Source organism: Rattus norvegicus, chromosome 10, assembly GCF_036323735.1.
Source record: "Rattus norvegicus strain BN/NHsdMcwi chromosome 10, GRCr8, whole genome shotgun sequence".
Lineage (NCBI taxonomy): Eukaryota > Metazoa > Chordata > Mammalia > Rodentia > Muridae > Rattus > Rattus norvegicus.
Window position 1 is genome coordinate 23,198,846 of NC_086028.1, and position 12,083 is coordinate 23,210,928.

At 41.5% G+C, this 12,083-nt stretch overlaps 2 pseudogenes; both read right to left on the reverse strand.

Annotated features, from left to right (window-relative positions):
- LOC108352072 (uncharacterized) overlaps window positions 1-12,083 on the reverse strand; it is a 2,585,468-nt pseudogene that overhangs the window by 1,199,461 nt on the left and 1,373,924 nt on the right.
- Thrap3-ps2 (thyroid hormone receptor associated protein 3, pseudogene 2) lies at window positions 4,856-10,377 on the reverse strand (annotated as a pseudogene).

Consider the following 12,083-nt stretch of genomic DNA (forward strand, 5'->3'; position numbering starts at 1 on the left):
TACTCATGACTTAGGAAAATCCTAACTGCTTCAAACATTGTTGGAAAGAAATGACTCCTACTGCTCTGAGAGGCAATTCCATTATTGAAGTCAATATAATACAGATCATCATTTTATATAATTATGTATTCTGATTATGTCTATTAGAAGTTGTCTTGGCTACAGATGATTTTTATTTACATGAAAATATTGTATTTTGAAAAGAAATAATGACTAAGTTATTGAACAGAAAACCCTAATTTGTACTTTGACAAAAGGTAGCAATGTTTCCCTTTCTTGTGTTTTCTATTTGTGCCTTTCAATGTCACTTAAATCTTTGACTCATCAAGAAGTAAATGCAGTTAACTGGACTCTATTCGCCTAGCCACTAAGAATCTTCTGACATATTTTCTGCACTTTTTTTCCCCTTAAAGAGGCTCATCTTTGGGGTTATAATCTCATATACTGCCCTGAATAATGGCCATGCACTAACATGGGATTCTACAGTCCATGTTAAAAAAAAAAAAAGAACAAGCACACAAACGAAGTTAAGGCCAATGGTTTTTAAGTTTTACCAAAATGAGTCAGAAATATCCATGAGCTCTAAGTGCCTGGATACTTTCCCTCCATCCTCTTCTTTTGCCTTATCTTAGATCCTTCTTTCTGTTTTTGAAAATTGTAGGTCAGTGTATGGAACCTCATGTAAAAGAGCAGACTACTTTCCTGTATAACCTCTGTACTGCCTTCTTGGAGATCTTGGCCCCAAATATGTCCCATGTCTGGTTCCTACGATAGTTAATTTTGTTGCTGTTATGACACGGTATCTAACATAAAAAAGTATAGAGAGGGGTTTATCTTGTATCTTGGTTTCAGTGGTACCATTCTATGATGCCAGGGATGTATTCCAGGATGCAGTTTTTCCTACCCTGGATCCCAGCAAAACAGAGAAAAGGAAAAAAGAAAGCAGCCAGGACAAGGCATTCTCCCTGGTGATAACCTCAGCTGAGCTACTCACTTCCTCCATCAAGACTCTATCATCCACATTTCATGGTATCCAACACTGAGAGCATACTATGAATACAAGGGAGAAGTACGTCATTGATTACATCACAGCTTGCGTGATCTAATCATCTTTGGAAATGCTCTCACAGAGACCCACCTTCCCCAGATAGGTGCTATACTCTATGGCTAGCCTAGGTATGTCTTAATCCAATTGATTAACATTACAGACTAGCTACCAGTCTTATGAGTTCTTCAGTCAGGACCCTTGAAAGTATTCAATACTTTAGAGATTTCACCACGACCATGCCTGCAGTTTAGAAATCTTTACCAATCAAGGCACTGTTTTCAATTTACATTCAGTAAATATCTACATATGTTGTGATATCTATCTATCTATCTATCTATCTATCTATCTATCTATCTATCTATACCACATACACACACACACACACACACAGACACACACACACGCACACACAAACATATTACTAATTGATTTATAGCATGTGTGGATGTCAGATGGTCAGATGACAATTTGCAAGAGACAGTTATATCATTGCACCATGTAGAAGAGTGAGTCTTAAGGCTTGGTGGCAAATGCTATTAACCAATTAAACTCTCTTACAGATAGATAGATAGATAGATAGATAGATAGATAGATAGATACATAGATAGATAGATAGATAGATAGATAGATAGAAACATAGATAGCTACAGATATATAATATACATGTATACGTAATATATATTCTGTTTTAATGTTTCCAATATAATGTAAATGCCTTTTCCTGTACATTACTGGACCTGATCCACTTAGACAGCATTACAAAATAATAGGTATTTATTACACCAACATTTTTAAATGACTCCTTAAAAACAGTGTAGGGAAAATTAGAACAGAAGGAAAATGAGTGTGTTCTCATAAGTTATATACACATTTATTGTTATGCATATTTTGTGCATAGAAAGAAATGATTTGACATGTTCTTGACCATAACTCCATTCCTATCCATTTCTCCTAGAGTCCTCCTAGAGTCTATTACATCTCGTCATAGGAATATTGTCATTGGCTTCATCCGTGTACCTAGCAGCTCGGTGTTGTTCTTGCCACAAAGCTAATACCCTTGCACTTAACACTGTCTTTTTTATTTGTAGATGAGCATAAAAAGTCTTTATAGTTCCATGTGTCTTGATTTTATTTTAATAAGTTAAAACTTTTCCTTATAGTATTGACACATCTCAGTGAACTTACCCATCAGCCCTTCTCTTTGAAAGAGAGTAATCCCAGCTCTCAGGAGACAAGGACAGAACAGGCAGAAGTTTAATGTCATTCTTGGCTACTTAGGCAGTGCAAGGCTAGATGGAATACATGAGACCATTTAAAAAAAGAATCAGAAAATAGGTTGGCATGTTTAGGATGAAAAGCAAAGACTGTGGTACATATTTAAGTTGAATTTTTATTAGGAAAGTACTTGCAACATCAAAGCTGCGGTAGTCAATTTTTTTTTGCACATTTTTTGAAAGCCCCTAGAGCAATAGACATGTTTTTAATGACTCAAAATGCAGAAACTGCCAATTTATTTTTCCTCAAATAATTAAATCTTTAATTATTTTCACATATAGTTAGTAATAAGCATCATCCCAGTTTTGAACTTTCAAGGATCCTCAGTTTGCTTTTAGCATGCTTCTGCGCTTGCCGCGACTACTTAAGCCTTATGATCAGCTGGAGGATGGCTCTCAAACTTTCACTTCTTAAAAAAAATAAATAAAATAAAACGCATTCCAAATGACACAGGGAACTGTTGAGTCAAGAGATACAAATTATATGAAACCATAAAGTGGCATAATTGAGCAAAGCAATTTTGGTGAGAAACTAAAAAGGAGGGGAAATCATGTAAATGTGATTATTTCTAATTAGAAACAATGACTAACTAAATCAAATTATACAATGAGGATTTGATTTAGATCCCTGGAGGAAGGCAAGGCATGAATTTGCATTTCTCTTCAGCTTTTCCTCTCTCCTTATTACTTCTCAATGCTTTCTTGGACCCTTAATTGTAAGTAAGATGGCTGTTAGTCTAGGTCTTTAGAACAATTCTGCACATGTGGTTTCACATTGCAACGAAGATGTGTGTTCTTTGCGTATGCCCTTCACCAAAAGCTCCCCGGGCACTTGTAACACACGGAGGCATGACACCAGGGCCTCTGAGGTGACAGAGGAAAAGCACAGAGCGGTGATACATTCATTCCCCTCATGGCTCTACGTGAACCAGGAATGCTGCAATTTCTATTAAGGCTAGGAGTTGCTCCTAATTTGCGATCGCTAGCTACGTAACCCTGGATAAATTATTTAAACGCTAGTTCCATCCCAGTGGATATGTGTGGAGGAGCATCAGGCAAATTTAGGGTAACTTGGCTGACAAGTCTCCTTGGTGAGTTCTTGGAGAAGATGCAACTTATGTTTTGGGGAGTCCATGGAAGCCCAAGCAGCTACTGGAGCAGACCTCAGAGAATGAGTCTAGACTATGATAAAGAAAAACAACAAAGGGTTGGCAAGGAGGCTTAGAGGGTGCAGATGGGTTTCACTAAACCTGAGAACTGGAATTCCATCTCCAGAACCTATAGGAAGGAAGAACCAACACCCACCAACTGACCCCGACCTCATCAAATATACACACTCACACACACACACAAACACACACACACACACTCACACACACATATACTCACACACACGCACACACACACTCACATGCACACACACACTCACACACACACTCACACACACTCACACACACTCACACACGCACACTCACACAAACACACACACTCACACACACACTCACACACAAACACACACACTCACACACGCTCACACACACACTCACACACACTCACACACACACAGACACAGACACACACTCACATACACTCATGCACACACACACACACACTCACACACACAGACACAGACACACACTCACACACACTCACACACACACTCACATACACTCACGCACACACTCACACACACAGACACACACTCACACACTTACACTCACACACACACTCATTCATAACACATGCAAGTGCACCTACATGCACACATGCACACATGCATTCACACACACAGACACACACACACACACACACACTCAACAAAAAAATACAAAATTTTAAAAACACAAGCATTTGTGGGTTTTTTTTTTTATTCCTTTAGTTTTCTTTTATTTGAGAAAGGAAATCTTGAGAGATAAACTTTTTTATTTATTTATTTATTTATTTATTTATTTATTTATTTATTTATTTATTTATTTATTTATAGATATCCCAGCTGGTCTGTAACTTAGTACAAAGAGTAAGCTGACTCTTTCACAAAGGTCTGCTGGTCTCTTCACTAAAGGTATTTACCACCCTACTCAGGCTTCTGAGAGACTATTTTGAATACAATATACATAAACTGTGTGTACCTTTTTCATGTTTTCAAATTTCATTGAATCATTGAAATCTGAATCATTGGTCTGTGTCACCTTTGTTTCACCTTGATACAATTCTTTTCTCTTTTTTTACATCTGTCTCTCCTCCTCCTCCTCCTCCTCCTCCTCCTCCTCCTCCTCCTCTTCCTCCTCCTCCTTCTCCTCCTCCTCTTCCTCTTCCTGAGCAGGAAGAGTTGAAACAAAAGTTTAAGGGTGTTTTTTTCCTCTCCTTTAATCATGAATCACCCAAGTAAAGAAATTACTTGAAATTAGTAAAGTAAAGGGAAGTATGAACAGCAACCCCAAAGCGAAGGCTAGAGGAGGAGGGTGCAGTCGGCATCTAATAGATGCACAGATGCAGTGAGTCACCTGTTGGAGACCACTACGCCACCCCAGAAGGCAAACACAAGGACCCTTTAATAAGGAGGCCCCCTAACATCTGAAAATGTTCCAGCCCAAAACGTAAGGTTAAAAAAGAGAATAAAAGGAAAATCCCCAAAACACACAACCCTACAGACCACCCAGCCATAACTACCGTCCTTAATCAAACATAGGAGTCTTTTCATTTTATAAAATGATTAATAAAAATATTCAAAAAGTTATTTTCTCATATTTGTAAAGATAATAGAATTCAGAAGCTTCTTAGAAAACCCCGTCCAGAAACTGCCCTCCAGCTTCCACTGCTTTTGCTGAAGACCAGCAGGACTACAAGGTTCGGGATGCTGGAGCTGCTGGTGAGAATGGGAAGCTCAGCCCAGGAGAAATCAGACAAGAGCAGGGTGCACAGGGAGGCTGGGAGCAACTCCACGTGACACATGGGTGTGTAGAAAGGCGAACATGAGGTGGTCAGAAAGGCCTTAAACTCCTCCTTAACATACAAAACCGGCTGTACAAAGATCCGAGCAGTTTGGTCCCAAACTGAGGTGAACACTTTAATTTTTATTCACTTGGAAAAATGAATAAAAAACCATACTTTGTTTTCCAAATTAAAATATTTATGCTAATATTACTACATACCCCCTCCCCCACTAAAAAAAGAAAAGAAAGAAAAGGGGGAAAAAGGGCTTTTAAAAAACTCAGGACAGGAAGAGACTGAAAACCAAATATCCATTTAGTTCCAAATGAAGTTAAATTAAGAAAACTTGGTGTCTAATTGGGGCTGGAGTGGGGATGGGAGGACAAAATCAAAGCAAAGTCCAGGCATTCGAATCCTTCTCCCTACCCTGCCCCCACCCCACACAAACAACAGCGGGGAGCCCCCGGTGTGTGTTCCGCTGGAAACATGACCCTGAGGAAGGCTTGGTGGCAGCGTCCTCTATCCAGTGAGATGGCACCAGGGACGCACTCTGCTGTAGCGGGATTCTGTGTGGCTAGTGGGTTGTGGGGTGGGGTTTTCAGGATCTTCTTGAGGATCCCAGTGCCTTTCTCCCCGGGCAAGGGCTCCTTCAAGAGTGGCCCCTACACAGGTGAGGGCTGTAAACTGTCCCTTTCTTCTCTGCTGTCTGTCTTCAATCTCTTCCTCCTCCCCACTGAACTTGTCAAAGGCCCACTTGGGGCTGGTAATGGATTTCCTGAACACGAATTGGCCCGACCCTGGGGGAAGGCTCCTTGGCCATGACCTCGCCTTCTGGGTCGTCTTGCAAGTAATACTTCTCGCTCTTGGGTGTGTACTCTGGATCCCATTCTTCTCCCTGGCTTCTCTTTTGAAAAGCATCATTGCTGTTGTTACTGTTACCAGAATAGTTTCCTTTGCCCCAATCTCTCCCTCTGGCTAGAAATTGGAAGGCTCCCCAAGCTCTGCCACCTCTTTGGTCTTCAGTCTGGATTTGTTAAAACCTGTGGTGCTCCCCTCCCTCTCCTCTGCTTCCTAGGGGTACTCTTCTGCTTTGTAGGAGGGAGATGATTGGGAAGAGGAGGAGGAGGAGGAGGACCTAGACCGGTCTCTTCCTTTGTGGTGCTTCTGCTTCTTTGATCTTTTATGGCTTTTCAGTTGATCTTTCTCTTTTGTGGTTGGAGTCCCTGGAATCCACCAACTCTCCTGATTTACCTTGCTTAAGATTTCTCTTATGTTTTTGTTTGTTTGTTTGTTTTTATGACGTTCAATATCAAGCAAGGCGAAGATCAACAAGATCATCTTTGTATTTTCCCTTAGCCTTGTAGCCAGGTTCCCCTGGAATTTTCAATTCCGCATGACTCAAACCATGCTTTCTGAATGTACTGGGCGGGAAATGTCTATCCTCCTGTGTATCTCTGGGCTTTTCTTATTTTTGCTGTTTCTTGTTCATTTCCTCTCTTTAGGTATTTACTAAAGCCTTCATGCTATGTCATTCCAGAGGATCCAAAGGGATGCTCTTTAACATGATCAACAACGGTCACTATGTGCTGGGCAAACAATTCTGAGGGGCTACGCTGAGAGTGAGCTGACTGTGCTGGAAAACCGAACGGAATTCCTGCTCCTTTTTGTTCTTATGGACTAGATCTGGACAAAGCTTTTGCTCCTGAGCCAATAAGCCACTGGGTCGTGCAAGGTCCTCATGGAAGGAGTCCATCCAGACATTGACCTGGGCCTCCTGAGTAGTGGAAAACGAAGAATTCCCTTAGGAAAACTCCCCATTTGGTTCCCAGCTTGTCATGTCTCTCAGAGGTCTTCCTTGGTGGAGACGGTGAACTTTTCTCCTGGACCACACTGTTTGCAATCACTCAGAAATTCTTTTGGGACACAAAGCCCCTGTGCCCACTTTCGCTCCTCGTGGACCCTTCATGCTCCTCCTTTCGGAATCTCTCTGTGAAAGGCTCCTCTGCTTCCCTCAGTTTTTCCTTCCTTCCATGCAGGCTCTCCCACTTGCCTGACTTCTCGTCCTCCTGGTTTTTGCTCGCACCGGCTCCGACTTTAGACATAAATGTGGGCTCTTCATCAAACTCAGGTTCCTTCCTTCTATTTTTATCTTTATCTTGCTCATCCATCTTCTCCTTGTGGAAGTCGGCCATCTTTTTCTCAAAGTCATCCCGGAGCTTATACCTGTTGGGTGACTGGTTGCCTGCGAAGGGCTTCTCAGTGTCCGTCTTGAGAGCAAATGAGTCAGATTTCATTTTGATATCAGCGTCAGAGAAGTCCCCTTTCTTTGTCAGCTTCTCTTTATCGGTATTTGTTTCTGCTCCTTATCCTTCCCACTCTCCCTCTTCTGCTCTTCCAGATATCTGTTTGTGTAGGCTGCTCTTCCCAACGCAGCGCTCTCCTCTTTCTGAGATGAACCCTATACAGAGCCAATGGCTGGTGGACTCTTACCCACAGGGCGCTTTTGGGCTGAATTAAAAAACCCATGGTCAAACTGACCTTGGTATGTTCCAGACTGATATCTAGCACCACCCGACGTAGATGACCCCATCTGGCATGTATTAGAAAATGGAAGACTAGGTTTTGGCACAGGGCTAGGCCTTGGTGACCTTTGCCTAACCACCACAGACTGGACGGGGGTTTTGAGAGCTGGACTTCTCGCCTGGGGATCAGAAACCGTGGCTGGTGCAGCAGAACCAGTGCCACAGGTGGTAGCGTCTGGCCATGACTTTGAGCTCTCAGACTCTTTTATATCTTGAGAGGTGCCTCGAGAGAATGTCAGCTCGTTAGCCTCATCTCCCTGGTTATCACCAGCTCCCTGAGATGGCCGTCTATCCTTGGAAGAGGACTTCTTCTCTTTTCTACACTTTTGCTTAGACGACTCAACCCTGCTGTGGTTGGAGGACGACTGGAAGGACAAGGACCGTCTTGACCTGTCAGAGGATGACTTATCAGAGATCCTAGAATGACTCCTGGACCGTGGTGAAGGGGACCTTCTCTTGAGGGACTGGGATCGAGAACCGCCCTGAAGAGAACTGTATGCTTGCTGGTATTTCTGCCATTTGAAACGGTAGTTTCCATGCCACCTCGGCTATACTGTCCCAAGGGATAAAAACCTCGCTTTCGCCCATAGAAGTAGTAGGGCCTCCTATAGCTTCTGTTGTGACCTCAGAAATCTCGATTCTGATATACTCTGCAGTAACTCTTTTCTCTGTTATGAGCTGGAGAATATGACCTGGAACGGGACCTAGAACTCAGCCTGCACTTCCTTGAATGAGAGACAGACCGGCTTCCAGACCGAGACTTTGAAAATGAATGAGACCAAGATCTGGATGCAGCTCATGAGGGAGAAGAGCAAGGGCCAGACTGGGATTTGTTTGTTTTGACATTTTGGAAGAGTTTACACCTTTTGACCTGCTGAAGCGACTACAGCTGCAGTCTCGCGACTGCACAACCGGCCCGAACCTCGCCCCCCATTCCTGCCCCCATATTCATCTTAATAATGATCTTGTTCATATTACCTCTGCTGTCACATACAAAACACAATGTTGGCCAGTGAGACTGACAAGAGCAACTTCCACATGAACCAGTCTCATCCCATCTCAAAGGAGGCTTTACTAATTTCTCTCATGCCACTTTCTTTTTCTGTATTAAATTATGACTCTGGACACTGTCCAACATGTCGATTTGCCTACTCGCTTATTGTCTGACTCTCCTACTATCATACCAGTACAGTAATAGATATAATAATGTGATTTCTAACTCTATTGCTATGTCTCTAGTGTCTATCACAGTTATTCACTCTTGTAATAAAACCAACGAACACCCAGATGCCCTTCAACAGAGGAATGGATACAGAAAATGTGGTACATCTACACAATGGAATATTATTCAGCTATCAAAAACAATGACTTTATGAAATTCATAGGCAAATGGATGGAACTGGAAAATATCACCCTGAGTGAGGTAACCCAATCACAGAAAAACACACATGGTATGCACTCATTGATAAGTGGCTACTAGCCTAAATGCTTGAATTACCCTAGATGCACAGAACACATGAAACTCAAGAAGGATGAATAAATGCGAATGCTTCACTCCTTCTTTAAAAGGGGAACAAGAATACCCTTGGCAGGGAATAGGGAGGCAAATTTTAGAACAGAGGCAGAAGGAACACCCATTCAGAGCCTGCCCCACATGTGGCCCATACATATACAGCCACCAAACTAGATAAGATGGATGAAGCAAAGAAGTGCAGGCCAACTGGAACTGGATGCAGATCTCTCCTGAGAGACACAGCCAGAATACAGCAAACACAGAGGCGAATGCCAGCAGCAAATCATTGAACTGAGAACGGGACCCCCTTTGAAGGAATCTTAGAAAGGACTGAAAGAGTTTGAAGGAGCTCGAGACCCCATATGAACAACAATGCCAAGCAACTAGAGCTTTCAGGGACTAAGCCACTACCCAAAGACTATACATGGACTGACCCTGGGCTCCAACCTCATAGGTAGCAATGAATAGCCTAGTAAAATCACTAGTGGAAGGGGAAGCCATTGGTCCTGCCAAGACTGAACCTCCAGTGAACGTGATTGTTGGGGGGAGGGTGGTAATGAGGGGAGGATGGGGAGGGGAAGCCCATGTAGAAGAGGAGGGGGAGGGGTTAAGGGGATGTTGGCCTGGAAACCGGGAAGGAGAAAAATAATCAAAATGTAAATAAGAAATACTCAAGTTAATAATGATAAAAAAAAACAATGAACAGGTTTTGGCTAAGTACAATTGACATACCTATATCTGTTTATTGGAAAAAGTCTTTTATTATCTAGCATGGGAAGTCAAGAAAACAGAGGCACAGTCCATGACTTCGCATTGTAGACTGTTGCTATGCCCTCTAAATACACTTCCCACGGATGAATGAAAGTCATGCTAGAATAAACGTACTTTCACAGCTTTAGGATCAAAAGGCCTGTAGATAGAGAGAAACTCCAACACAGTTAACTTTCTCAACACTTTTCTAAGTACAATGTAGCATACAAAAACAAACATGGAGGACTTGGTAAGGAACGGATACTCAAATATCACCATGGTAATTTTGTACACTTTATAAAGGTAGTTTTTCCATAGGCTGATGAATTGTCTTCTTTATCCTGCAATTATCCTCTGTACTGGGATAATGGAAGCACAACATCATGCTAACATTTCCTGGGTGTGGGTTATAGTGTTGTGCTCTTGATAGAGTAATTCATAGGTTTATACAGTCCTACAGAACAAGCTATTGGAAAGTCAAACACTGTGTGGTTTCTACGACTTCTAAAAAAATATGTAGTAAAGAAATATTAATGATTCAAAAATCTACTTCATTGCTTCAGGGTACCAGCTCTCATCTTCCCAAACAAGCTCTTTTTTCTAGAAGCTGGGCCCTGAAAGGCACTACCCTTGAAGGCACAAACTAGTTTTGCTTTAGAATCTGCGACTTGCCCCCATGTAGAAATCATTAAAAAATGTTGAATCCATGAACACTGAACAGGATAACCGTACATCACTTTTTCCTAGAGCCACAGTCACATACATATAAGATGCTCAGGGGCTAAGGAGAAACTGGTACATGAAGATCAATCCGTTCTCAACTTACAGTATAAACTGGGCCATGTCTCCAAGGCTTGGGTTTGGCATATCAAGCCGAGGAGGCCCACATTTTAATAACCAGTTGGGGCAATGTCTCCAATATGAAGGGAATGTAGAAGATTGTTAGTTTGAATGCAGTCTTTTGTTTTCATGAACTTACCACATCATGCCCCAGTTTGTCCAGACATTGTATCCACTAAACTGCTAATGCCACCAATGGTTGCCTATTTATTTTTGTTTGTTTTGGTTCGGTTTTTGAAATAATATCACTCTTTGTAGCTTTGGATGGTCTAGAATTCACTATGTAGATGGGCCTGGCCTTGTGCTCACTCCGATCCTCTTTCAATTGCTGGATTAAAGGTATATGTACACCTTCATATTCGGTCTCCCAAAAGATTACTTAAATGAGTGGTGAAAGGGGTTGTGGGTTTGTTCCATGAGTCATGGCTGACACCCTGACTCCCATAGAGAATGTGATTTTCCCTGTTGTATTAGACTTGACTCATAAAACAAATAAATATATATTGAAATTACCATTTCTCTCTAGCTTTCTACATATACAAAGCCAAGCAAATACATGAATTAATGACCAGTTACATGTTAATTGTATGAACATTGTAGACTGTGACATTTTAGTATTCTTTAAAACGGTTTTAAAGACAAATATGAGGTAGAGACTCTAAGCTCAGCTAAGTGACATGACATAATAGTTAGAGTAATGATAGAAAGAAAGTATCTTGCATTTATTAAGCAATGGCTAAATGCTAAGGATCTGCTTCCATATTCTTTTTACTACACATTTAAAAATAAGCCAATTCCATTTCTTCCTAGATTAGGAAAACCAAGATCTAAAAATGAAGCATCAAGTAGAGTTTAAGAGATTGGTTTTATTTACAAGTTATCTTCATCCTAATGTTGAGATCCCTAGGACTCTGTCTTACTTTTCTACTGTAGTAATGAAGCATTAGGACAGTGATCATAAATACATCAATGAAAACATTTAATTTTGCTTACAGTTTTAGAGAGTTAGAGTCCATGAATGCATAGTGAAGGAACAGATGGGCACTCACATTTTCATTCATGACCACAAGGCAGAGAGAGCCCACTGAGAATTTGTGAATGTTTTAAAACTGCAAAGCTTGTCTTAGTGACACACCTCCTTCAAC